This window comes from Artemia sp. Qi Xiang Cuo, chromosome 14, assembly GCF_049724085.1.
Source record: "Artemia sp. Qi Xiang Cuo chromosome 14, ASM4972408v1, whole genome shotgun sequence".
Lineage (NCBI taxonomy): Eukaryota > Metazoa > Arthropoda > Branchiopoda > Anostraca > Artemiidae > Artemia > Artemia sp. Qi Xiang Cuo.
Genome location: NC_142807.1, coordinates 17,912,796 through 17,919,280, shown reverse-complemented (window position 1 = coordinate 17,919,280; position 6,485 = coordinate 17,912,796). Strand labels below are relative to the sequence as shown.

The 6,485-nt window shown below is 33.8% G+C and overlaps 1 protein-coding gene across 1 annotated transcript in view; it reads left to right on the top strand.

Moving 5' to 3' along the window:
- Positions 1 to 1,054: 1,054 nt before the first annotated feature.
- LOC148944226 (DNA primase large subunit-like) overlaps positions 1,055 to 6,485 on the top strand; it is a 56,699-nt gene continuing 51,268 nt past the window's right edge. Inside the window, exon 1 of the mRNA XM_089099869.1 lies at positions 1,055 to 1,082. The gene's annotated coding sequence lies outside the window, so the exon portion shown is untranslated. The remainder of the gene's footprint in view (positions 1,083 to 6,485) is intronic.

Below are 6,485 nucleotides of genomic sequence, written 5' to 3'. Positions count from 1 at the left end.
TGAGATAATAATTCACAAGAAATTTATTTTAAATTTCTTAAAATGTTGCTGCTGTGTCTTTTCTTTTACACATAATATATTTTAATTTTTTCAATTTGCTGTTTTTCGGGAAATTAAAGATGAAGAAGAAAAGAAAAAAATAATAAGGACCTTTCTAGCTTTTCAATAAGAAAAAAACAGCAAATTTCACAGAAGTGTTGAAGTTGGAACTTAAAACTATGTTTAATATACTAAATTTTTATCGATATGAGAAGCACTATATCAATACTGAAATTGACAACTGAGAAAAAAGTGAAAAATTTTCTGTAATAAACATAAAATTTTCCAAATGCAAATGCTTTACAATATCACACACAAATATTACTTTTGGTGTTCAAAACTTTCCTTAGATCTCCCCCTGCTTTGATGCGTTTGATAATTTAAGGTTTCCACTTGGCAATGAACTGCTTTTCACTTAAGGGCTAGGCACACGTAACTGATTTCGGTAAGCGATTTCAGCAAGGGTGTATTCTACGTCGTCTGATTATAATTAATGATGCTAAGAGGCGGGACTCTGTGACGTTTTTCGGTGATTAATCATCATTAATTAAGATTAATTTACGATAATCATTAAATAAGATTAATTACATGCCTAAAGCTCTAAAGCCCTAGTACATTCCTTGTCTAGATCGTAATTAATGATGTTTAATCGGTGAAAAACGTCACTAAGCCCCGCCTTTTAGCATCATTAATTATAATCACTCGACGTGGAATACACGCTTGCTGAAATCGGTTCCCGAAATCAGCTACGTGTGGGCCGGGGTTTTCCCCTCCAATAAGTTGTGACACCCGTATATTACCACGCCAGTGGCGTTGTGGCCTACTGGTATAACACTGGTGGCTAAATACCACGAACAGTGGGGGATGGGAAAAAAGAGAGGGAAAAAAAACCTTAATCAGATAGTGCCTTAACTTTGCGAGCCCTTTACTGTCCGTTACGCTGTTTGATACGTTAAATAAAAGAGGGCTGCATAACAAAAACCTGTAAAAATATACTTCTGGCGGGAGATTTGAATTGAGATTGATAAAGCAGAGAATTTGTGGTAAAATTCAAGCTTAGGCATCTTACTATGCCTATCTTGAAAAATAGCTTGATTTGGTGAATGAAACTTTCAAGAATCAATTCAGAACCAAAAATATATCTCCGAAGGAAGTGTCAAGCTCCTTATTTGGGGAATTTGTGGTTGATAACATAATTTAGCTAGGATAAAGTGAATACATAATTTGGTAAAGTTCTAAAAAATCATATTATTGAGTTAGGACTAAAGTGAATACACCATTCGATTCCTTTTTTTATGCTGATTTACGAATGTAATAAGCATTTCTATCAGAAATGAATTTCAGCCCCCCCCCCTATATAGGCTATACCTAACCCTGCATTAGCATCGTTAGGGGGGGGGGGCTGAAATTCAATTTCATAGAAATGCTTGTTATATTTGTAATCAGCATAAAAAAAGGTACCAAATGGAGTATTCACTTTAGTCCTAGCCTAACTCAATAATATGATTTCGTAGAACTTTACCCATAATTTGATGCATACATATACATATATATATATATACACATATATATATATATACATATATATATATACATACATATATATATATATATATATATATATATATATATATATATATATATATATATATATATATATATATATATATATATATATATATATATATATATATATATATATATATATATATATATATATATATATATATATATATATATATATATACCAATTCAGGGTAGGCCTATAGGCTATATTTGCACACTAGCAGGGAAGTTTAAACTTACCTCTCATTTAAATAAGAAATAAAATTTACCCCCACCCCCTAATGCACAAATATATACCCTGAATTGGTATATAGTGGTGGGGGTAAAATTCATTTCCAACAAAAATGATTACCTATTATATTTGGAAAGAGCATAAAAAACAGCATCAAGTGGTGTGTTTACTTTATTCATAAGTCAATAATATGAATAATGAAAAACTTACCCATACTTTAGCCTGTAGACCAATCCCTGAAAGTTTCATGTTTCTAACCTAACCCCTTTCCAAGATAGCCAAAAGTAGCTAGAGTAGAATTTTACCTTGATTAAATTCTACTTTAGCTACTTTTGGCTATCTTGGAAAGGGGTTAGGTTAGAAAAATTAAACTTCCAGGGATGGGTCTACAGGCTAAAGTAGTCTATGTTCTGGGAAGGTATTTTGAAGTACCTACCTCCACTCTTTCTCCCTGTAGAGAGTCATGACCTTTGGTGACCTTTAAAAATCTGTGTGTTATAAAAGTGAAACCTTGCAGATTAGATCTTCTGCTTAAATGAAGTACAACAAAATTGTTTTCAGCTCCACAACTTTGCTCAATCCCAATTTATGAGGTTTTAAAGATATGCAGATACATTTCCTAAATTAAAAAAAAAAACATTGATATGGCACCAGCAAACTTAATAATGTCATCCAATGCCAAAATTATCAGTTACCAAAGATATGGTCTTAAATAGCCTGAATAAATCCAGAGGATCAGATGGAATACACCCAAGACTTCTCAAGGAATGCCAAATTGTTCTCAGTTCTCCTTTGTGTAGACTCTTCCAGCTGTCCCTACAAATAGAGAACTACTGTCAGATTGGAAAAGGTCCTATATAACACCAATCCACAAAAAAGGCCCCAAAGATCATGCAGAAAATTACCATCCTATTAGCATTGCTTCTGCAGTTGTAAAGGTGCTTGAAAGATTGGTCAATACCCTAATTCAGCCCTTGGAAATCAACACCATTCTCACTTTTACTCATCATGGCTTCAGATCTTTAAGATCTGTTGATACTAATCTAATACACACATATTAATATGTTACATCATTATTGGATAATGATTTACCTGTTGACATGGTGCTCCTTGAACTCTCAAAAGCATTGGACAGGGTTCGTCATTAATTCCTTATCACTAAACTAAATACAGCTATTGTTGATGATGTTTTTGCATAGTGGATACAGAGTTTCCTTTCAGAAAGAATACAAGTTGTAAGAGTTTAAAACTCTCAGGGTGTCCCTAATTTTTCCTTGCTACAACTATTTTAAGCAGCAATCCCCACTTGGGCCAAGTCTCTTCAACTTATATATAAATGATGCACCCAATTTTCTCTCAAACTTCCTACCTCTTTACGCTGATGATTCATAACTTGTCTTCAAGTTTTTAAAAAGATCTTCAAGAAATGCTCCATAGTCCAAGAAAGAAGCCATTTCTTTAGCCAATGAGTAACAAACTTGTGGAATATACTCTCTGAAGATACAATGGCTGCTGATTCAATAGGTGCATTCAAGAAAAATCTAGACACAGAATGGCTACAGCAAGAGTTCCTGTACCAACTGAGAAGCTGCTGAGTCCTCAACCCAAATTTAGCAAACAACCCATAGAAGTCATAACAGAGCATCACAAGGATGAAAGTCCTTAATTTTGCTCCAAGTTCCAATTTAAGGTAAGGTAATGGCTTAAAATTCTATTCAGATAACAGGAATTGCATTTTCAGAACTAAAGCCAGAAAAAAAAATGATAGCTGAAAATTAAGGTAAAATCTTGTTTTGTCAAAATTTGAATAGGTGCAAGCTACTACTTGCCCCTGCAAGCTACTATGCAGGGGCAAAGCTGAGTTTTGCGTTTGGAGAGGGGATGTAAAGAATGTGCTTACAAAATTGTCTAATGTGCCAACAAATGCAGATGTTACCATGAATGTCCAAAATTGGTGAATGTTTACATTAAGGCTGTTTTTTTCTCATCATTGTGCTAATATCTTACATCTTTTGACAAAGAATGCTTAAAAGTGAAATATTACAACTAAGATCTTGCTTCTTATGCTGCGCTTTTGCAAACATCTTTCATCATTCTGCTCTGATCAGCAGTCTAAGAACAATGATCAGTATATCACCAAACTTCTCTCATCATTGTTCTGTGTGACTGAAAAATGGTGTTATTTGCACTTTTTGCTAGCATCAGTGAGATGTAAGATCTTGGAACAATGATAAACTCAAGAACACTAGTCTGTGCAGAAAGATGTAAGATCTTAGTGGTAAAGAATGAAGTTATTCACTGGTGAATGTCCAAAATACAATTTTTTTTAGTCAGTATTGACAGTCAACTTTTTCAAATTAATGCAATGTTTGATGATGACAGGTTTGGTTAGGTTAGCTTAGGTGATATTTATAACCAAATTTAACCTAAACTGACATAATCTAACTTTTACCATCATATCTTGCACAAGACTGAAAAAGCTGACTTGCAAAGCTAATTGAATCCAAGCAAAGAAAAAGGAATTTTGGACATTCACTGCCGAATGTTTACATTAACCAGATTTAAGACATTCATGGTAAGACAGACATGTAAGCCAAATTAAGAGGCCGAAGACACCAAAAGTTCCAAGGCATCATGTGTGGATAATCTGTCCTTCCTGGAGGAATGCTATAGGGGTCATCCTTGCAAAGCAAGGGACATACTTAATAGCATTGGTGGTATAGCTTATATATCAGATATGTCTGTCAATTTGAACAAGTCCTATGAATTAAGCTTCTCCTTTCTAATTGACAATGTTAATTTCATTCCACATCTTCTGGTATCTTAATGTGTTTGATCTAGCTTGTATAACTTCTGACCTTAAATGGGGAAAAAAAGGTAATATTATGTTAAAAAGAAGAAACTTGGAACTTCAGTCATTGCAATTTATTTCAAGGTATTGCGTCCTCTTCCCACACCTTTTGTGTATCTACAATACTTTTACCCATCCTTCCATAGTTTATTTTAGGCCAGTATGGCACTTTCATGTGATATGTGGGAGAGAATTTAGTTTAGAGCCATAATGATAGCATCTAAGAAGCCTATAATTTCTTACCTAGAGTTGCTTGGGGACCTCAAGTTTTTTAAACCTTATCTGACTACAGTACTGTCAGAATTTCTACAAAAATTGTGGGTTGTCCCTTTGGGACCAACCTGCTCACCAAATCATCTTATGTCCCTTTTATCAACTTAAAGCTCTCACCAAGTGCCAGCAAAATGTTCCCAAACTATTGACAGTTGTCTCACAGCATGCAAACCATGATTAAATTTTTGTTCCTGCTTTATTAAATTGTTGCAATTCATAAATGTGAGCATAGCTATGCCATGCAGTTTTTCAACCTTTGTTGAACAATATTGAACTGACTATAGATTTTTACTTTGTTTGGCTTTTTGTTCCTTGTTTATTTAAGTATTATAATATAATTTTTTTAGGGTGTTGTTAGTTTTAAATTAAAAAAAAAAGATTTAAAATAAGTAGATTTTGAAGCCAACTGGACAAAGTCTGATCTAAAGGGGTTTCACAGTAGTACTAAATAGAGCTAGGTTTGTCATAAATGTAAGGATTAGGTTTTCTTATCTCTCTTTATAATTAGGAGTGAATATATAATATTGCAAATAATCTTTCCCTTTAATACCCAAATTAGCTGCATCCTACAATGAAATGCCTCATCCTATCACCCATACTTTGAGATACCATACAAGTCTGCTCTCTTTCTGTAAAACACCTATCTTTCCAACCCTTACTCTGAACCAGACAGTTAATACATACCTGGATCAACACTTTTAAATACTTGATAGGACATTGTAATTTAAACCAAAACTCTTTCTATAACACATCCTTAATCTTACTGTTAAAATAAAGATGGCTATATAAACTTCAGTATATTCCAGTGGCATTTTTTAGGGGGGGGGGCAGTTGTCCCCCCCCCTAATAATTTGGAGATAAAAAATTATTTTATAGCCCATGCCCCTTGGCTATAGACTCCTCTTGCCCCCCCCCCCCCTCAAATAAAAACGCTGGAGATTTGCCCCTGGTCCATTCCCAGCCTGTGTTTTCACTTTCAAAAACACAAAATATAAAAACCTATTAAAAAAAAAAAAAAGATTTCATGAAAAGGAAAAAACAACAAAGAAACCTTAAAGCAATTCCTTGGTCAAATGACAAAATTTTGCTACAATGTGAGGGATACTATTTGTAACAACTGGGCTGTTTTATCAGGAAAAATCACAAAAGAACATTAATAAATGACATACTTTGTTCAACAAGAATACACATTTCTTGCTTAGCTTATATCATTTTCTAAACATGTAAAGCTGTCAGCTAAATTGAAGTTGGTGGTTCTTATAGAAGGGATAGCTTATAGAAGTACTGAGGGCTGATTGTATCCATGGGCATTGTAGCCCAAACCCCCAGATACTTTGTGATTTGTCTATATTGTCTGGTAATTTTTCTTTAGTTCAATCATTTTAGGTATCCAAGATATTTGGAATACAGCAAGCTATGTGTCTATATGTTTGTTGTGTTTCCTTTGAAAGTCAGTAGTACAAAGAGAGAAAGCTGCTTGAAAGGATTGCTGAGTGCAGAGTTTTATTCAACAATAAATTTACT